Here is a 22,554-nt window from a genome sequence, read left to right as displayed (position 1 = left end):
CTCAAAGTAGGACAGATCCATCTCCAGATCAACCGCTCTTCCATGATGCCCCTTCACCTTCTCAACTAACATCGGTGCATCTTGCTGACCTCACCGGGCAACTACCGTCAACTTTGACGCATTCCATTTTTTTCAGTCTGCTAGTAAAAATGAATTCCTACCTATACGCTTCTTCACCTCCTATGGCAAGGAAAACTTCTGCTCGCCTTTCATGCCAGTATCCCTCCGTATCTTCACAAAGTCCACTGTGTTGACGGTGGAATCTATGGCACCCCGTTTTGCATCCGTGTAGCTTTTCACTCGATGCTGGTTCTTGACCCACTGTCGCAAGTCTGCCATGTGCGCCACTGGCTCATCGAAGAATCCTCCTCCTGTGAGGCCAACAACATCCAACCGAGTTCGAGGTCGCCTTCCGTGTAGCAAGAACGCTGGAGACAACCCTGTTGTAGCATGTGGCGTAGCCCTGTAGATGCTCTGGTATTCCAGGATAGCTTCCTTCAATGGCCTGCGCTCCACTGACGCAGTCTGTATGTACCCCTTCAGAACACAACTGAACCGTTCGACCTGGCCATTGCACTGCAGGTAATACAACGATGTCACATAATGCTCAATGCCCTTATCCTGCAAAAATTCCTGAAAATATGTGGAGATAAATTGACGTCCATTGTCTGTAACCACATTCCCTGGGTACCCTTCCCGTGCAGAAAGCTTTGCAAGACTGACTACTGACTGTGCAGTTATAGATGAAACAAAAAAACTTCAGGCCACTTGCTGTGATAATCCATGACTGTTACTGCAAACCTGCAGTCGGGCGGTGCTCGTTCCATTGGGCCCACAATATCTATTTCCATCTTATCCCATGGCATCTGTGGCCATGGTACTGGCTGCAGGGGGGCTGTCAGTTTTTGCAGACTTTTCTGCCGCTTTACAAACTGCACAGCTTCTGATGGCATTTTCCACATCGTCATTCATTCTAGGCCACCAGTACAACTCTCTCAGCCGCTGCTTTGTCCTGACAATGCCCTGATGAGATTTGTAAGCAACTGCAACAAACTTGGATACGAGATCCACTGGAGGCACTATTCGCTCCGCCCGAAGCAGCAATCCCTCCGCAACAGAACGTTCATCCCGAATGCGTGCAAACAGTAAGAGCTTTCCTGTGAGCTCCTTGTTTTCTGGCCACCCAGACATGATGTACTGCATCACCTCCTACAACACTTGGTCATTATCTGTTGCTTCCTGTAGTTGACTTTTCGTAACCACACTTGACAGCACAGAGACTACCTTCTCCAAAGGGGCTCACCTTCCACAGACGGCACAGGCAACCGAGACAGTGCATCCGCCACCACATTGGTTTCTCTCTTTGTATACTGTACAGTAAAGCTGTACTGCATGAGCCTTGCACACCACCTTTCTATTCGAAGCGGGCGCCGTCCTGTGCCACTACTGGATAGCAAAGTCACCAGTGCCTGATGGTCGGTCCTTAGAATGAACTTTCGGCCCCACAAATATACATACCAGTACTCGCAAGCCCATAGGCATGCCAATGCTTCCCGTTTTCCTGTAGAATGCCTATGCTCTTGTGATGTCAAAGTCATGGATGCAAATGCCACTGTATGCCACTGTGCGCGACTCCCCATCAACGACTTGTTGCAACACAGCCCCTAGCCCATAAGACGAGGCATCAGCCGTCACCTTTACAGGTAGCGCCCTGTCAAACATGGCCACGGCCCCGCACGATGCCAGCAGCGCCTTGGCCTTGCAGAAACTGTCCTCGGCGCTCCAGTCCCAACAGAAATCCTGGCCCTTGCGAAGAAGGCGCCGTAATGGCTCCACTTCCTCTGCATAGTGTGGAATAAAACGAGAATAATACTCCAGAAGTTCCAAAAAAGAACGGAGACCAACCACATCAGTCGGTGGCTGTGCACAAAGAATTGCGTCAACTTTCGACTTCAGGGGCCTAAGCCCTTTAGCACTGACATGGTGGCCCAAGAATGATAGTTCTTGCACCTCAAACGCACATTTCTTGTTTAGTTGCAGGCCAGCCTTAGCAATCCGTCGCAAAACCTCACGCAAGTGGTCCAGCTGTTCCCTCTTTGTCCTGCCGAAAACAATGATAGCCCTTCAAAATCTGCATCATCCACTGAAATGTAGCCGGGGCAGAGGAGAGGTCAAAACATACTCTGCGGAAAAGGAACAGTCCTTCATGCGTCACGAACGTTATTTCTCGACTGCCTTCAGCCAACTCCATTGGTAGTACGCGGATGCCAAGTCCAATTTTGAAAACCATGCTGCCCCATTCAGCTCATTCAGGAGTTCTTCAGTATGAGGTAGTGGAAACCCATCAGCCACTACTGCTTTGTTTGCTTCCCGCAAATCTACGCACAGGCAGATCCGTCCATTCTTTGTTTTCACAACCGCCGACACCCACTCCGAGGCATTCACACGCTCAATGATGCCTTCCTGTTCCAACCTTGCTAGCTCATTAGAAACTTGCTCTCATAGTGACAAAGGCAGGTGCTGAACTTTCGCTCTTACGGGCTTCACATTGGCGCGCAGCTTCACTTCATGTACTACGTTTTTCGCCAACCCTAATTTGCCGGCAAAAAGAAAAGAGAACTCGCATAGTTCGGGGGGTAGTGACTTGGTGCTCGCCGTTGTCCGCAGACATGCCAACGACGCTCCATCAATGCGTAACCGTAGCTGTTGCACTGCGTCCAAACCCAATAACGCCATGCCCTGTGGAACAACGTGGAACCGAAGGTTGGCCGACACACTCCCATGCCTAGTTTTGGCCACAAAGCAACCGATGACCGGAATCCTTTTGCCAGAGAAGTCCCGCAGCGTCGCTACAGCAGGACCCAAATCAAATCGGCAGGCGAACTTTTCTTGATATACATGATGTGGTAAAATGGACAGAGCTGAGCCATTGTCTATCAGCAGCTGAACTGGTTCGTCCTCGACGCACACATCTGTGACCAAGGTGCCCCGTTTCGCCTGCGTCACTGTCAGCACGCCCAACACCTCCGTGTAGTCTTCATCTCGAATAGCTCGCACTTCTGCTTCTACGCGGCCTTCACATACTACTTGGAAATGCCTAATCTTGTGGCACCTTGCACAACGCTTCCCACGCGCCTTACATTCCTGCAAGTTGGCCAGGTGTCCTGCTGAGCCGCACCGGTAGCACCTGCGCACCAGACCTGACGAGGAACCCGAGGAACCGCCCCTCAGCGGTTGACTTTTGCCTCCGTCACTCACTGGACACGGGAAGCCTCATAACCGTCCTCATACAGTCGGACGCCGTCTCATGACTCTTCATACGCCCGCAGAATGTAGACTGCCTCATCCAGCGTAAGTTTCGACCCTTTAAACAACAGCTTCTGTCGCAATTCCATACTTCGAATGCCATCGACATACATGTCATGCAAAGCTGCCTCAAGAATGTCGTCGAAGTCGCAGGTCTTCGCCAATTGTCGCAGAGCTGCGACGTAATCGCGTATCGGTTCATCTGGGAGCGGCCGTCGCAGCGAGAACCTGCGACGCTCATCGAGGACGTTCACAGTACCTGTGAAATGGCGTTCCAGCAGGCCGAGTGCTCTGACTTCTGGCCGAGCAAATCCGATGCGGCGCTCGCAGTCTTCGGTTCCGGAGTCAGCGTGCGGAAAACCCGACGACCCTCAACTCCTAGACATTGTAGCAGGATGGCCCTCTTCCAAACCTGTGACTTCTCGTCCAGTCCTGTTGCTTGCAGAAAATTCGTGAAGTCCTCCTTCCACTGGTGCCAAGGTACAGGCGGTTGTCCAGGCACTTCCGGAAAAAGGGCCACTGGCGGTAGCTCAAATGAATCCATCACGCCTGACACGCCTCCTGCGCGTGACTGCCCGCAGTGCTAGAGTAAAGATGCGCAAATGTGAAGCCACCGGCTGTCGACTGCGCCAGTATCTGGTGGCGTCGAGGTATCAACGCCAGAGTGAAAAAAGACGCGATGTTCTCTGGGCGGCGCCGTGCCACCAAATCCCCCGTTTATTCCAACCAACGATGTATATATACAGATGAATGTAGATGGTGCTCGTGATACCTACTAACAGTAGCGCCCTCTATACACAACAGCTTTGACAGATTGCTTTTTCTTAGCAGAGAAATTCTGTGCAGTGGTTATCAACGTAGGCAGTGAATCAACGGGCAAAGGTTCACTTCAGATTTAGTAGTATACGACCATACTAATCATAATTCACCTCTTTCTAGGATCCAGGCTGTTACACTGGGTGCAATGCTGTCATTTTTAGGGCGTGATTAGCTTTCTTAAGAAGGAACACTTAAACGACACACCATTTTCTTGTCATTCGGAAAATCTGTGTAGCAGTCATGAATGTAAGCAGTTTCATTGCCGACTTCTTCGTATTAATTTATTTATTTATACATATTGCAACCCCAAAGGGGCTATTGCAGGAGTAGGGATATAAGATACATGGTAAGCAGTTGCGTATATATGTTGATTCATGCATGCGTACATACATAGAAGTACATAAAAGATACAGTATAAAATGAACAAAGCTTAGGTGTTAACGACATTCAATGGCATCCAAAAATATGGAAGTGCAAGTGAATGAATTTCGCCCGGCAGGCAGTTCCAGCTTTCAAATGTATGTGGGAAGAAGCTGTATTTACATGTATCAGTGCATGCGTAAACTGGAGAAATATTTAAACTATGATGCCGCCTAATTGATAATGGAGCAGAAAAATTAACAATGGTGCTCATTGCCATGAGGTGCAGAGAGCTAATGAGCATGTATATATGCCTGAGGCACTCGGAGTACCTGCGTCTTGAAAGTGGGGGTTGGAGATAGTGTGCTAAGATTAGACAGCCGTGAAAATTTTCTCTCGTAGCAGCGGTAGATAAACCGAATTGAATTCTTTTGGACAGATTCAATTCTCTCGCAGTACAATTGTTCATATGGGTTCCAAACAACACAGGTGTATTCTATAAGGGGTCGGATTACGGTTTTGTAAGCTAAAAGTTTTGTATGACTTGGTGCTGTGTGTAATGTTCTCAACAGCAGAAAGCCCACTTCCATAAAGAAGAGCTCAGCAGCCAGGAAAGAGATGTGCCTAATGATTCTGCCAGTCAAGTCCTCCGAGGCTTTGGCAGGCCTGTTATATGTATTGTGTTTTTGATTGTGCAGAATAATTTATTAAAATGAATAAAGATGTATATTAGAGTCATAAACCGTAAAAGTTTGTTGCTTCGCTAAAGCTGATTGCGAGTTCACCTGGGCTCAGAGTTCTTAACCTACCGTGGAATATCCAGCGCGGACAACTACTTTACTGAAAATGGTCACACAAACAAACCAAACTGTGAGAAGACAAAAATAACGTGGTTTCTTAAATTTCGCAAATGCTCCGCAAAGCAAGCTGGAACATCAAGAGATACACAGTACTTCACACAAAACAGTCCTTTTCATCTGGACAGAGTCTGTCTTTACTATGTTGATCAGCAATTGTTTCATCAGCAGATCATCGCGTTTCCTTCAAGGAATGCAAAATAAATTATTCCTTTTTCCAGCCAGCATTAGCATTGAAATACGCAGCAGCACCACATCACGCAGTGTGGGCGCGTGCCAGCGGACACTGCATGATACAGGCTAATTGCGACAGCGTAAGACTAAAAAGCCTGCAAAACAAGTCTTTGCATCTCGTGGTGATGCGATGACTACGTCAAGGGGCATTGTGGTGGCCGGCAGCCAACGAGTGGGCAGAAAAACCTGTTCCCCACTGTTTTTGAGGAGATCAGCGTAGGAAAGCGAGGAGGAAGACGCTGGGCAGGGGAAACCCAGGGGCCGCAGGTGGGGCGGGGAAAGATGTCACACTTTTGCTCTTAACGTGAGCAGTACCAACAACAATTAGGAAGTACGCAAGCCCAATACCATGACCGTTTGGAATATTGTGTTTTTTCTACGTTTACCAGAAATTAACACAAAAGAGATGATGTCGCTTGAGAGCAAAACGAGCATTTGTTGCTCTCGACTACTGTCCAGCAACACAAAGCATTAAGTTATATGTAGTCATTGGGAATCAGCTTACTTACAAATCTTCCAGGCAAAAAGTGCATGCCCATATCTACGCAGTTGTGTGACACTTAGGCGTGTGTGTGCTCTCCTGTTGTCCTCGTTACTTGATGCTGCGCCATTCTTCCCTTTAGCATGTCTGACCAACTTGCCCAATCCTATGTGCATCTTAGTTTATTTTCTACAATATTCTACCACCCCTAACTGGTTTTTGAACAGGCATACAAATTTGTGCTTAGTAGTGTAAAGCCAACATTTATTGCTCGATAGATTTTTATGTACAGCTGAGTACCATTCCATCAGATAACATCCTTTTCATGCAGGTGTCTCTAATTACTACAATATTACTCTTTTTCAACCATCAAGAACATGTGGATGCCAAACTAAACTAGCAACACCACCTAAATAATGCTGCCACCCCATGGAGGTGTATGATTTTAACCTTCTGCATGCAATGTGTACGGGATATTTCACTGCAATTCTCCATCAGTTTATTGCTTGTTCCTTGCATGTCACATGAGGTTGTGGTAGAAAGACTCACTTTCCTCAGGAAAAGAAAGTGAAGAGGATTTTCAATAAACACCTCTCATTTGTGAGGAGATGAAAGAAAAGAGAGAAAACAAGAGACCGATAATTTTATAGAACTGTCGGGATAATACTTTTCATAACTATATATATATATATACACGGCCGCCGCGGTGGCTCACTGGTTATGGTGTTCGGCAGCTGACTCGAAAGACGGGTTCGATTCCGGCCGCGGCAGTTCCATTGCGATGGAGGCGAAATTCTAGAAGCCCGTGTAGTTTGTGATGTCAGTATACAGAACCCCAGGTGGTCGAAATTTTAGAAGTCCCCACAACAGCGTCCCTAATAGCCTGAGTCACTTTGGGACGTTATACCCACAGATATATATACGGGGTGCCCAAGTTAACTTGAGCCAAGGGTTAAAAAATAAATCATTAGAGACAGGCGAGTGAAACCAGTTGCATATTGATGACAGCCATCTTGCGCACCACATTCAATTTTTTTGTTTTGCAATGAATTAATACTTTAAATAGGTTTAATTATCTAAATTAATAAATATCGCAGTGCTTTTGAGAGCAAAGCTGCCGACAGCTTCAGCTTTCGGTGCGCACTATATCCTTATAGTTTGTCCTATACGATGTCCAATCAAGAGAGCAGATGTAGACAGTGCAGAAGGAGCAACATACTGCAAATCTGTAGGAGCTCTCACGAGCTACCTTAGCTACAATGTCCAAGAGAGGCTTCGGTTGTGCTTCCGTGTCAGCAGACACTAGCAACTAACAAATACTGCAGGTAACCTTACTTGCAAAGCCATATAACAAAGCTGACAAAATTAAAGCTCAAAGTAATCTCGTAGTGCCCACACAAGAAACTACGCCACATTGGCCGATCAGTTACTTCCCTGTACTTCCGCTCGTCTGCGGACACTCTCACAATGCGCAGCTAACCCTATGTACAAGTGCATGCTACAAAGTGAGGCTCCAGCGCAGGAGTTCTTCGAAGGGGTAGCCTGTTCATGAGCCGCACCCTGCGCAGTTGCAGGCAGGCTTCAGCAGCCGCGGCAAGACAAATACCGAAGGTCTTCAGTGCGTGTTGACATCTGCGAGCTCCAGACGCCATACGACTATTTGTTTCGCACTCCGACCGCACGTCCCCAACACCCGGGCAGCATCAAAGAAATGCTTGTATGTATTCCTGCTGATTCCAGAATTTTGACTGGCGAGCAGTGCATGCTACTCTGTGGCTTGCTGCAAGTTTCACTTTCCGTGTAAGAACTTCTGCAGCGTCGCCACAAGGGGGCGGTGGCTTTCGCTTTTTCTGAACCCGTCTAGTCAGTTCGGCCTTAGTGCGGTGCCTATCACATCTGGAGAGCCGCGGTGACAGTCTCAGACGATTACATTGTTGGCCGGCCTTCGGCCTTACAATGCTTTGTGCCCGTACTTTGTCCTTTCTCTGGAGACTACCATGGCATGGTTTGGCTCTCCTTGCGCGCAGCTGTCTTCTCGACACTGCCCTGGCTGTTCTGTCCTGCACGCCTCCCTTTCTCGCAGTGCCCTCACCCTTCTCATCTGTTCTTTGACGCAGCACCGAGCCGCATTCCCCACTTGAATTCTTACTATTGCCTCACGCCTTCGATGAGTCACTGCACGTTGTACCCCCGAATTGTCTTGACTGCACTTTACTTTCTGCTGAGCCTGATAACTTCCTCTCCTGAGACATAAGCTGTCCGACCCCATGATTCTAACTACCTCTCCCGCAACTTGATCTGAACCACGCACTTTCACCAACGTTGTGTTCTGGCCCAAGGTTTCAGCGGTGCATTCAAGTGACTCGCTGTCACTCTTTTTACAGCAAAGCGTTGTCTCCAATACTTGGCTGCTATTGTTTGCCAGCCGCATCGAAGGAGGGTCTCCTTTGTATCGTTTACTGCACTGGCCTGCAAACTCACTACTCTCTTCTTCAAAGAAAGCATCAGCCCCACTTGTCAAAGCAGCCTCTGCTTTTCCTTTGTTCGCGTTATCAGTGCTCGCTAACGAAGCAGGTTGCTCGGCTTTGTTTTTGATGGGGTAGCTGCAACTCTTTTTCTCCGCCTCTAAATCAGCAAATGCTGCCCCTGCAGCCGCCAAAGGTCCTTTCTGGGCTTAAACCTGCGCTGTCATTACTCTCCTGAGCAACGGCTGTTTTCCTAGCTGACCAAGCGGGGTTCCCAGGCTGGTCGCATGACACTCAGATGGGAGCGCTGCCCGCTTTCATCACTTCGTAGTTTAGAGTGTGCCTCTCCACGAATGGCAAAATACCCGTAAAGAGCTCTTATCGTTGTCTCAAAGTTGTTGACCTCCTCATCGGTCAGGTGCACCAATGCACCTTCGACATCACCTGGGAGGATGGTCAGCAACGTCTTTAACCAGCAGCCCTGGTCTAGCTCCTCCTCAGTGCAAATTTGCTCGAAATTTGCGAGGAAAGTTGTAAAACTTTCTCCTCTTCGAAAACTTCTCAAATGAGCTCTCACTTTTTCCCATTTCAGCAACCGAAATTTAGGTGTAAGCTCCTGCGGCTCTTGTTCGTGCAGTTTCTCTAGCTCAGCCTGTCTCTCACATTTGGCTTGCCATTCTCTTTCTCGTTCCTCATGAAATTTTTGCCTTTCCTGTTCTTTCTCTTCGCGGAGCCATCGCTCCAGAATCGTTTCCAAAGTCTTGTCTGCCTCCTCGACTGTTGCCTCCTCCGCCCGCATAACGCCCAAAATCACCTCTCTTGTTTTAGTGGGGTGTACTGAAACGCTACCCTGAAGTTATCCATTGTGAATGACACCTTGTGCCACTGATGCCTGCTGAACAGAAGCCTCATCTGGATGCGAACAAAACACAATGTTGCCGAAATCTCATTTCCCAGCCTGTAACCAGAAATAATCACGATACGTTCCGTTCAAATGTAGTCTGTCAGCCGCTAGCTGCCGGCGAGGAATGCACGCATAATCTCAACAAAAGTGCATATCAGATGGTTGAACGCATCTAGAGCAAGCAGGTGTACTGTACAAATTTAGCTGCGTATCGTATCTGTATGCAATACAGCTTTACTGTAGCGGCTAGCACTCGAATGAAAGGGGCTACAATCCTGCCTTGCGTGTCGGTGGCGCGTTTTCTTGCATGATGATCCGCACAGAGAATTCTCTTTATTTCTTTAATTAGCCAAACACGACGAGATGCATGCGTACGGTACTTCTCAGATGTTTTAAGCAATTTTGGCAGAAGGCCCAAGCATCAAGATGCACTACAGTTGACGACAACAGAACCAGCACACCTCGGCTGCCGTAATGTGAAAACTGTGTGGCCACATATATGCCCGCATGGATGCCTCGAGCAATGTGCTGGTGAGGACTTTTAATAAAGGACATGTTTCAATCAATCAAGCATTTCTCAAAACATATCTGCCTTTCCACTGCGCTGAACGCAGCAAATACTATACGGTGCCGTATCAATGCTACAACTCGCTGAACACGTTCAGCACATGCATATATGGACGCATACTGGGAGCAGGAATCTGCGGCCGCTGTCTTGAAAGGCCTTGAACACCATTGCAATATGAGCTGGGCGCACGAAATTAACAGCAGAAATATTTCGTGCATATCTTTGCTATCATAATATGAAGCGAAAATTTGTCCTTCCGAGGTGGTGAGATGATTGGACTTGGATCACACACACGTATGCAGAACAAATCTAGAAACATCATACGAAGAACCGCGGTCCTTCTAGTCTATATAAAAATGGCCACAACCACTTCCCGCTACCATAACGCCTGTCTGTTGTCTGCTAGTTGCCCGAGCACTGCCAACACAAAATCGACCTGGCAAGTCTGGCTGGCCAGTGGCAGCCCGAAACCATTTATCCAGCCAGTAGGTACACTGTCACAATAAAAAAAAAAACAAACATGTTCTGGGCAGCCAGCGGAAGTGCGCGGGGCAGTCGGAGGAAATCGAGCGCCTGGCTCCGTGTCCTTGCAACCCAAAGTGAGCCAGCAGGGAGCCACAGGCGGATAAACGAAGATGCCCAATGTGGTAACGCCCATGGCAGGAGGCGATGCTGATACTACTCTCTCACAGCTCGGTGGATGGAAAGGGAAATCTTCTAACACTGTCGCGTCGACGTCACCAATCCGGTCCGGTCGATGCCTCCGTTGGAAAGGAATGGAACGCTGAGTCCCAGCAGGTGAATGAACATCCTTGTACTCCCCCGCCTGTTGTCCGAAACATGGGACCTTTGTCGAGGTCGCAACAGCCTTTCAATTAACATCCCCAGCACGACGTTTCAACAGCATCGCTCTGTTCGGCAACCCCAGGGCAGACTGGCCACTTGACGCTGCCGCCGTCACCATGGTCACCCCGGTCGAGGGAGTTCGCACCTTAATCCACTTAAGCTGGAGTGCATCCAGATCCTAACAGCGCCCTATAGGAATAAATGTCAAGAAAAATTTTCTGACCAGTTTTAACAGTTCACAGTGCACTGAAGATGTCGCCCCTTCGTAAAGAAAAGCCGAGCGCACCTTAGAAAAGAGTGTGAGAGTCTGAAACGCCATTTCAAAGGCGATGTATATTTAAAGCACCGCGATATGGGGGGGGGTGTCACCTTCGGCTGCGAGCGCCGGGGGTGAGTGCGACACACGCGTAACAAAACTTCAGAACAATTTCTTCCGTTTCGCAGTCTACTCGTGGTGGCAGCCATTCGTTTACAGTTGGCAAGTACTTTGAAGATGGCATGACAAAGTGTACAATGTCATTCCAAAGCCAAATATAGCAAGCACTCTATTTGCTCACTGATGCAGTCGTTCAAACTGGACAGCCTAGACAGCTCTACATAAAAAGTTCTCAAACGGCATGATAAGCGAATGAAAGCAAACCAGGTACCATAGCAGACGACGGCGCGGACGAAACCACCGACCGCATCCGCCGCCCGCAAGAGTGTCTGTAAAGGCAGCGGGGTTTCCGGGGGTCAATGGACTCACAGGTTTCTTTCGATGTGGAAACTAGAATAAAGGCGTTAAGCTTTCTGAATCCATCAACGTTGCAAAATTGCGACCACTTTCAAGAGAAGTCTATCGTATGTACAGGATTCTAAGTCGACCTATTTTTTTCAAAATTTCAAAATCCAAGGTTGGCGCGTTGATTTACTATCGAAACCAAAGCATAACACCATAAATAAAGGCGAGATAAACAATATATCTGGCATGCTACGGCATGGTTGCATTTTTGCTGCGCGGCTCCGACGCATCGCTCTTGGTGCTGGCCTTGAGCAGCTGCTATGTCAACGTGCAAAACCGGGATCTCCGCCCCGCGCGCGGCGGCCTGTGACGGTTGTTGAAAAGCAGGAAACCGGCACCCACCTCCCATTCACTCCCCACATGTGGTTCTAGATCGCGGGTGCTGACAAGCGGCAGCGGCCCAATAACTCATCCGCGTCCTACCCTTAACAAATATCCTCCATGTTTTGTTTTTTTTAACTTTTAACTGCGCACTCAGCGCTCAAGGGAGCTTCGATAGTTAATGGAAGGACCACTGTTCCAATCGTGGCGGCACTGCCACTCGGAATGGCAGCCGTGCTTGGGAGCGTTGGTAGCCTACGGAAGAGCTGACGCCGCTTACGCATATTTTCTCTTTGGCTCTGACGCATTTGACTACTGCCGGCCGCGTTTCACAAGTTTTTAGTGTAGTGCTTTTTCAGTCGTCATTTGTTCTCCGGGTCCGGTAACCGACCGGCGCTCGTTCATGGCTACATTCGAGATTGCTGTCATTCTTTACGCCGAAGAAACGAACAACTGCGGCGGGGCGGAAGTTCGACGTTTGCAACGGGCGATACAGGTGTGGCAGCTGCAGCGAGGCAAATTTTCAGCTGTTCCATGCAATGTCCTGATGTGGCTATTTGCGATGCGCGGGACTTCTCTAAGCAAAGATCACAACGGCAGCGCTAGTTAGACGACGGCGCAAATGTGGAGAAGTCCAGTGACTATACTCCATTTCATACATCAGGTGCAATGCTGTGAAAGCTAGCGCACTTTGCACTGCCTTCATCCGCGACCAAAAAAGGAGCGCGTTCCTTGTGGCGAGCGAAACACAGTGATCCCTTTGTATGCAGCCTTACTACATGACACATTTGTCATGAACTTCATCAAATAGACTCTTACTGCTGACATCACGCTGTAACTTTCTCATGCCTTATACCACTCGGGCACAGAACAAGCGCGGAGTAACAGGCCTCTCTTTATTTTCCCGTCTGGACTATCACCGTACCTTTCATAGCGTTGCACCTGATGTATGAAACGGAGTATAATACATTTTCATTTTTGCAATGTGCACACGGGCACACCCGCACACGGCAGCGGATAGCGGCTGGCGATAAGTGGCGACCGCAGGAAAATGCTTTCACGTTCTATTATCAAAGGCCAAGCTTATTATCAAAGACCAACCTCCAAGTTTTTATTTTTTCTGAAATGTGATATGGGGGGCCGACTTAAATACGAGTCGACTTAGAATTGTGTAAATACGGTTTTGACAAACGATAACGCACAAGACTGGTATGGCGAAGTTTTCTTCCTTTTTTCTAAAATTTAAACAATAAGAACACTCTTAAAACCTACCAGTAAAAGCAAGAAACGTATATCATTTGGAGGTTGGGCTTTGTCTCCTTGTCCTTGTCTCCCAATAAGACAGCAAGCATTATGTACTCATGGTAGTATAAAACACAAAAGAGAACACAACACACTGTAGGACACGACTTTTCTTTCACCTGCTCATGCTTTTGCTGGTGGAAGGCCAAGAAATATTGTCAGTAATGCACAGCGTAAGAGCTCGTTAATTAAACCCTCATTAATTAAAAACTCTGAATACTTTGAATTGCTGGCATGGTCCGAACCAATCACTATGCAAGTCTGTGGCATAGGATGGGCACTAATTCGGACACTACGAATCTCGCATTGGTTAGTTCGAATGGGCTCTCGAAAGGAGGCTGCATCTAGGAATGACCGGCACAGCAAGCAGTTCACAAAAAAAGCCCTATTTAAATCTGAGCTGCATCCTGTGGAGTGGCCCGCACACCTCTCTCGGGGGAGGCCCTTCCCATTTTGAAGACATTCTGCTTTGATGCCCCACCCCGACAAAGCACATGCAAAAAGGAGTTGATGTAAATGTTAAAAATAATTATTGTTGCACTGTATTAATCTAAAAAACTGGCGACTATTGCCCAATCTTTTACCAAGTAAACTTGCTGTGATATAAGCGGTGTGCGTCAGTCTTTTTCGAAGCGGTTCAACAATTCAAACATTTCTACAGGTCCCTTGAAGTTCGAATTAATGGGCTGGAACTAAATTATATACCCAAACTTTAATCTTGTTGAAAAATACCATGTTCCAATGAAAGATTTCACTCGCACATACCATGCCAGTCCCAGTCAATTACAGATACAGCTCAGTATGATCACACTTCTTATGGATAAGATAAAGGATCTGAAATATTGTCTTGTGCCAGTTTACCACGAAGCCATGCAAATATGCATACTTATAGCTAATGAGGCTATTATGTTGTTAGCTAGCAATGCCTCCCATATCTAATTCCAGTAAAAGGCAACAAAGCTTTACAGAAGTGCGGTTTTTCAGAGTGTGTATTGTGTTCATGGCATTCTAAAAGGTGCTTTTCTTTGAACGCCTTTGTACAGGACTGGCACTGATATGGTTTTTCTTTCTTGCGGGCTCACACATGCCTTGCAAGGGTTGCAATCCGTGCAAAAACCATGGGGCAAAGCTGACACTTGTACGGACGCTCACCAGTGTGGGGGTGAACGTGTGCCACCAGGATTTGCTTCTGAGAAAAGCTGCTCCTGCAATGGTTACACTTGTGTTGACACTCACCAGTATGGGTACGAATGTGTCTCATGAAGTCACATTTCCGTGCAAAGCTCTTTCCACAGTGGTCGCACTGCAAGTGATGGCCACCCGTTTGAGTGAGAAGGTGCGGCTCTGTGGGGCTTTTCTTCATGAAGCTCCGACTGCAGTGGGTGGACTGGTACATCTGCTTGCTCGTATTTGCCACAGGCGGCCGTCCGAGCTTGGGATCAGTTATGACAGGGCCTGCACCAAAAAATGCAGGATATTTTATGTGAAATGCATGACCACACATTGCAGCTCATTTTGTGGTATGGCCAGTAACTTGTAAATGAAGAAGACAATCTCACATAATAATTAGGCAAAAAAATTTATTTCAAGGTTAACAGGGTGATCCTCAAAAACCGAAAAAAAACACCTTTAAAACAAAATTTCCTAGTATTTATAAATTTGCATGGAGTTGGAGAGGTGATGTTAAAACTTTCAAAGAATTAGTGAGAGCGACGAGCATACTCTGTAGCCATCTTAAGAGCCATAGCTGCTTATAAAAAGTGCTCATACGATCCCCGACTCCATGGGTGGGATCTTTCATGTCTGTCGAAGAATTTTTCATGAGTAACAGTGTCTGTGGCTTTGACTTATGGCATACTACACTACTAATGAGTGCATTCCTTTTGTCTATTAAAGCTTGAACGTTAATTACTCTGCATGTTGCAGGAAAACTTGAGCAAACTGCTGGAGAAAAACTCCTGAACGACTACATCCCTTCTACTAAATGTGTCCAAATGCTCAATATATACATCTGAGCTAAGCTATCACAACGGAAAATAACATAGCGATTAACACATTAAGCTTCTGCATACTGCACCACTTCGGGTATCATTTCACAGTATGCACACGTGACAGCTGCCTTGTTAGCTTGTTGTACCAACAAAGCAACCTCTTCAGCTATTATGCCGAAATCATCAGGAAGCAACTTTCATCATACAGCTTCGTAAAAAACAGCTTCCTGAATAAAAATAGGTGTAGGGTGATATACTATCAAACTGAATTGTAATGAATAAATACCTAAAACATACACACCAGCTGTGAATGCTAAGGCAGAAAAATAATACAAAACAAATACACAGAGAAAACTTTTCTACTCAGTCTAGCATAATGATGTTTTGCGGTTTGGTTTATGGGGTTTAACATACCAAAGCGACTCAGGCTATGAGAGATGCTGTAGTGAAGGGCTCCGCAAAATTTCGACCACCTGGGGTTCTTAACTTGCACTGACATCGCACGGTACAACAGCCTCCAGAATTTCGCCTCCATCGAAATTAGACCGCTGCGGCTGGGATCCAACCCGCGTATTTCGGGCCAGCAGCCGAGCGCCGTAACCACTCAGCCACCGCGGCGGCTAGTCTAGCATAATGAGGCCTCATGATCTGAAAAAATAAAAATTCAGAGCGCACTTAAGGCTGCTTACGCGCTGTGAAGGCGAAAGCATTAGTGCGTCATTGTGAGCGTTTGATTGCAACTCGGGTTCCGCACTGAGAAATGAAAAACAGACGAGGCTCAGAACGGTCATTCAACAAACGCCGAATCCACTAACGTCCAAGTGAAACATTTCAACACTCGGTTCGAACACCTGTCGCAAGCTAGCCTCCAACCTGACTAAGACACACAAGCTATATGAAATGAGAAATCATGTAACACTGCTGCAATAACGTACTATGAATGGTTGTGTCGAAATTTTAATGAGAAGATACGTTTTTCAGAAAAGGGAATGGTGCATTCTCTCTCTCGCACATCTCAGTGGACACATCTTAAGGTAAAGTCTGGGAAGGCATACAATTGAAGCTGCATATGTCGTCTGTTCGAATCCTGTTCGTAGGCTAGCCTCCAGCTTGACTACAACACGTAAGCTATATGCAAGGAGAAATTGTTTAACACTACCCAGAATGCTGTGCCACAAACGATTGCTCAGATGTTTAGTTCCTTGCCAATGCTGGAATTTTCTGTACCATCTGCAAGTACACTAACACATACATGCCGCTGGCTTTTCTTCTATTGAGGTTAGTAAGGCTTTCGCCTTAAATATCAGAATGGAAGCAGTCACAGTAGAAACCACAAGGACAAAACAAATTATGTCAGCAGTGTCACCAATGTAATACATAGCACTAAAAATAAGCAGGAACCATTAATAGCAAACCACAATGAACCAGACTAGATAAATATTTCCCAACAGCAAATGAAACTGAAGTCCATTCAATACAAGCTCCTGTAGACATCAGGTAAAACAGTATAGATTATTATTCCCCCCAGAACATCCGATAGCATAACAAAAAGGTATTACTACTGGTTTGCAGAGCTGTCTTTAAAAAATATTGTAACGTGCAACTGTATGCAGAAGCATATACAAAACTATAAGCCATAAAATAATCAGACACGGAAACTCAGAAGAACCCGAGAGGAGGTATATTCAAACCTGTCTCTTCATCCACCTCTTCTCCCGCTGATGCGAAGCCGATGGCAAAAAGGTGCCGCTGCTACAAGTGGAGACAGGCAACGCCAGTTCTTCTTTCGCCGACAAAGTGGAACGACACAGTGATTTAAATTTGGGACTGCTGTAGCTCAGGTCCATAGCTGACCGAGGAAGCCCTGTGCAAGCAGCTGCGACAGGCAATGTGGCACGAGGCCTAATAAACAGTCTTGTTGATACCTCTGTAAGCTCATACATAAACCATTGCCAGACATTGTGCTGCAAGTACCTGTGCCACAAGCAGACATTTGTTGCATTGAATATGTGGAAATGTTTACGCTTTCTAATGCCCTGAAGTACCACCAAACCAAGATCATATCACTTCATAAGAAAACTACATTGTGCACTTGGCAATTATTGTTGCTGCTGGCATTAAAAGTGCACATTTTTCTCTCACCATCACAGACAGCAAGTTAAGTTTTAAAGGTTTCAAAAGCACTTTTTTGTAGCTTTGCATTCTCCATTTTAGAGCAAATTAACCTCAGGCTTGCCAGCAGACTTGTTAACATAAATTTAAGTGCCTAATTCTAAGATGAATGTCACATATAGTTAATGCATTTTTCTGCAATTCTTACTGCATTTTAAAGAGGCTCGAATTAAGTGATGAACTTGATGAAACAATTTGTTGGCAAGCAAAAACAATTGCAAGTCAGAGACATCAACTTTGTTTAGAAGTCAGACTGCAAAGACTGATAGTGAGTAACAGATCTCAAGTTATGGTATATTACAGACATACATATTACGTTTTGTGTTTTTAGACTTTTTTAGAGCACTCGTTCTAAATCATTGTATATCAACAGGAGCCAAAAACTGCTTGGCATATATGGATATTAGCATTTGATTAAAAGGCTGCAGCAGCAACCTTATATAATTCTGGTGCAGTGGATTCTTCAAAAAACCTCACACAAGCAGGCAAATCAAGCAAAAGTATTATTTGATGCACTATGTGTCTTGCTCAGTGTACTCACAAACAACAATTATTGCTATTAACAACGCACACCATTAAAGCGTAAGTAAATTTTTTTTCTTAATAATTGTACATGTTGTTCTGTTATAAGTGGGAGGACTACAGCAAAAACAAAAACAGAGCGAAAAATGGCCAGTGGCAGTGAAAGTGTGGAACCCTGCAACATGAACGATACCGCTTATACATGAAACAGTGCCTAAAAACTGAGGCAAAAACCAAATTCCAGTCTCCTGACTTGCTTTCAAATCTTACCACAAAGAGTTCCAGTGTGATCTAATGAAAGCATTTTGACCTTGCCAAACTGCAAAAATCGATCCCAGTGGTGAGCCTATTAACCCCAACAGCTGAGCCGACACTCTTTCGCTTCTGTTTTCACACCTGTTAACCTTACTTGTGTCAACTCCAACGCAGAACAGTATCCCCATCAAGCCAAATACTTTGCCTAATATTTTCCTAATTTTCTGACACGGTACAAACTGTGCCTAACCAGAAAAAAGCAAAAACAGCACCAATCTTCAAATCAGGTAACCTCTCTGACGTGCATCTATGATGTGGAAACTGAAATAGACGCTACTCCACATACTAAAAATGTCGTACTACTGCCTGGCAGGTAAGATTAATATTTATTTTTTGGTACAGCCCTTTTGCCGACATGCAATCGCCATCGTGCTCGCTGATCATGGTTGCCAGCATAAGGATACATGAAAAAGGGTGCATGCATTGATTTAAAAATTCTGAGTAAAAATTTATATATTAACAAGTCTTTGTTTGTGCTACACAACCCTAAGTTACTTTGTCAAGGTATTAACGCCATCATAGGGAATAGGAAAAATGGTCTTCCTTCCGAGCTAAAACTCAGTGGGGTGAATTGTGCCGAGACTGATTTGCTAATATACTCCGCAAACACTTTTTTGCTGCCAGAGCATACCAATCATCTGTTAGCTGTCACATAACTCTGACTGTACACTCATACTTGCGTTGCTGCAATAATGATTTTATATTTTATTCCCCTATTTTAGTAGATGTTTCTATCATTAACGCTTTTGGAAACACATGCTCACCTGGAGATGATGAAGTTGCTGTTTTTTCCATAAAAAGTGCTCTTAATTTATCACTGCAATCTTTACTCATATTTGCAATAGAATGCTGCTTTTTACTGTATTCCCCAGCAAATTAAAAGTTGTGCATGTTGCTGCGCTATTCTGAGGGGCCGACAAAAATAACACGAACAATTGTCCTATTTCGGTAATGCCTGTTTCCAAAATTAACTTAGTGTGTACTTTTCTTGCCAATAAATAACTTCTTACAAGCTAAGCATCTAATCTGCCCCAACAGTATGGCTTTCAGGCCGGTAAATCAACCCAATCATCACTGTTTGATATTAAAAAAGCTATAATTAATAATTTTGAAAATAGGCTTCTTTCTGTTGGAATTTTTCATTGATTTGTGCGACGCCTAAAATTTTGTGAAGCATCCAGTACAACTTTATAAATAAGAGACTTATGGGATCCGTGGAGTTGCAAGCGCACTTTTGGAGAGTTATCTAACTGCACGGATCCAGTATACACAGACTGATGGTGTAAAATTCAATCCAGTTTTGGTACGATAAATCTCGGTGTCCCTCAGGGTTCAATTTTGGGGCCATTTTTATTTATTATAGGCATCAATGACATTGTCAACATTACATTAATTCCTAATATTATGTTGTATGCAGACGATATTAATGTCTTTTTTTCTGGCTCCAGTCTTCAGGTACTTGAAGAACAATCTAATGCCTGGCTTAACGAGTTAGCGGTTTGACTCTCTTTTAACCAACTTCAATGAAACATTAACAAAATAAATTGTATGATCTGCCATCTAAAAAACAAACCATTAGATCATCACATCACATTAGCGTGTACCGACTTGAACATCTAGCAAGTCCGCAGTTGTCGGTTTCTAGCTGTATATTTTCACAGTGATATGGGGTGGACAGATCATGTAAACTGCATTAGACTGGAAATGGCCAGGTCTGTTTGTATTATCTGTCATATTAAGCGTCTGCTCCTACAACAGGTTAAAAAACAATTATATTTTGGCCTTGTATCTGGCATGGGGTAAATGCAACAAAACCGAGTCGTATAAATTGTTTTCACTTCAGAAAAGAGCTTTACGTTCATTATTTTCAAGCCCAGCAGTCGAAACAAAACTTTTCGAAACACTTCATGTTTGCAATTTTTTTTAACCCTACAATTTCAGTTTTGCATATATTTCAGCATACATAATTTCAGTTCTTTCCAAAATGCTTATAATTCAAGAAACATTACGTATGGTTTACGTGCAGTTGCCCCATCCACTGCAAGACCTGGAACAAACTATGGAAAACAAACTATAGATAACGATATTGTAACCTTATGTACAATCAGTCTCTTGTAGAGATTCTTGCAGAAAATCATAGCGTATCTGTATTTAATAAATACCTAGATTCTTTTTACTCCTGTATAAAATTCAACTAACTCTGTATACTTAGTTTTTGTGTGTTGTTTACTTTTCTACCCGAATGTGCATATCAAGAAAGTGTTTTCATTTACTGCTAATTGTTGTTCAGCATGTTTTGCATTGTTTATCATTGTTCACTGTTTAAATTGTGATAAATTTTGCTTATTGTTGTTAAAGTGTTTTTCTGTTGTTCATACGGCCACCGTTGTTCCAGATGTATCATTCGGGGTGTCGGCCTCGTCAGGAGGCATCCTTCGTCTTCCCGCTGTTGCCTCTACTCGAGAGCATATTGTATTATATGGCCAAATAAAATACTATTACTACTACTACTACACTGGACTAGGCTCAACACATAGTCAGATCAAAAGATACACTGTTTTACAGGATACAAGCATCAACCAGTGAGTCCATTAAGATTATGCTGGCAATTCGCAGTCCTCGTCTTTTCACCATCAGTTAGGATACCTGCAAAATGAAACAAAGCAAAGCAGTCCAAATCAAAATAAAATTCCAAGGCCACTATCAGCAACGTTTATATGCCTCGTGCATTTAACAATATTACCAGGTATGCCCCGAGGGCACATAGAAGGAAAAATAAATGCTCCAATGGCAAGGTATCAAAGATTTGTTCTGGCCTGGCTATTAAAACACTTAATCGTTAATCATTGCATGAATCGATTACAGCAGAGTGCGGTGGTTTCTTCGCTGAAACAGCAATGTTAATAAGCTATGCTCCTTCAACTTTTCAGCGCGATCAGCTGGCTACTAGTACCGCCAAATGCATCGCCTCCATCGGGCCCCAGAAGAGACAGCAGTGCTTTCAATGACAGTTACGACAATTGCTCGGCGCATGCGTACCACGAAGGGTTTTCTGGCGGGCTAGTTGGTGCTTCTCGTTCATGATTAAACTGCGCGAAAGAAACAGGGACAAAGACAGGAAAACACGTACACACACAGAGCGTAGACTTCCAACTTTTATTCGAAAAACGCTTTCGAGCATTCCTTTTAAACGCACCAACCCACCACGTGACACATCCCGAATCCAACACAGCAGGTAAGTTTAACAATTTAGTAAAGCCCATCTGGAGAACCAGTCTAAAAAACCCCAAATGTATGCGTGCCTAAGCACAATTGATACCTAGATACCTCCCCCCACCCCCTATGTGTACCACGCTTTTTACGGCCACCGCACAAAAGCAAACAGCGCGACAGTCGGAGCATTGCGCTAGCTGTGCGATGAAAGGCAGAAGGGACCGCATAAGCAAAGTAAATGGTGCATCGATAGTCACGCCCGCCAGAGCTGAAAGCAGCAACGGAAAGCTCATTCACGACTGTGTCAGCAAGACTGTCACAGAAGAACACAAAGATGTATTCAATTCTTAGCGGTCAGGCGCCAGTTCAATCAGTGCCTTAGCACTTGTTGCGTTTACTTGTCCCCTGGTGCACGCGATATGAATTATCCATTTTGATTGGAATTAAGTACCTAATACAACCTGCATCAAAGTCAACTGCCTTAAGTCTGGTTACCCGGGTAGCTCTGACAGCGGCAAAATGATTTGCATCTGTGGCTAGACGTTTGCAGAGCTTTGCTCCAATTGGTGAAAAGGTCAGGAACCCGCCAAGCACGCGCAAATGCAAATCACAATTTCATTAGCGACATGCTGCGGCTTGACATGCATTGAGCCGTACGAAGCCAAACACGCGGTATAAGCACAAAAAAAAATTGCCGAGCATAAACTGCTTTTTGCATGCTACGATCACGCACCTCGCCCCTCGAATTTGTTGCAGGTGTTGATGCTCATAGCGATGCAGCTTCATTTTCTGTGTCAACCTTGCAGGTGGTTTAAGTAGTCCTTTAAGCACCCCCCAACCTCTTTTCTTCACGGCTCGAAATTCTTTCTGTCCGCAGAAAGAGCTTGCCAGTGCAATTCCTCCTGAAGAAGAACATGCCTGAAGCGTCACCTCGATTTCAATCGCCATGAAATTGCGCAGACTGGCCGCTAGGTAGCGCTAAAAAACAACCCTCATCCATGGATGGATGGATATGGCTGAACTCTTTAAATCGGGCGGTGGCGCAAGCCACCTAGCCATGTCTTGTGAAATTTTACTCCTGTCTTGCTTTTAGCCAC

General features: G+C 45.3%; 1 protein-coding gene and 1 long non-coding RNA gene across 2 annotated transcripts in view; both read right to left on the bottom strand.

Annotated features, from left to right (window-relative positions):
• The window catches only part of LOC144110602 (uncharacterized), a 9,159-nt gene extending 5,571 nt beyond the window's left edge, over positions 1–3,588 (bottom strand). The window contains exon 1 of the mRNA XM_077643621.1: positions 1,696–3,588. The gene's annotated coding sequence lies outside the window, so the exon portion shown is untranslated. The remainder of the gene's footprint in view (positions 1–1,695) is intronic.
• The window catches only part of LOC144110605 (uncharacterized), a 25,358-nt gene extending 2,804 nt beyond the window's left edge, over positions 1–22,554 (bottom strand). Inside the window, exons 1-3 of the long non-coding RNA XR_013309883.1 lie at positions 22,191–22,554; positions 16,927–20,890; positions 14,481–14,699 (exon numbers count right to left, since the gene is read on the bottom strand). This is a non-coding gene — a long non-coding RNA (uncharacterized LOC144110605). The remainder of the gene's footprint in view (positions 1–14,480; positions 14,700–16,926; positions 20,891–22,190) is intronic.

This window comes from Amblyomma americanum, chromosome 11 (genome assembly GCF_052857255.1).
Source record: "Amblyomma americanum isolate KBUSLIRL-KWMA chromosome 11, ASM5285725v1, whole genome shotgun sequence".
Lineage (NCBI taxonomy): Eukaryota > Metazoa > Arthropoda > Arachnida > Ixodida > Ixodidae > Amblyomma > Amblyomma americanum.
The sequence above is the reverse complement of the archived record's forward strand: the minus strand, read 5'-3'. Positions and strand labels throughout refer to the sequence as shown.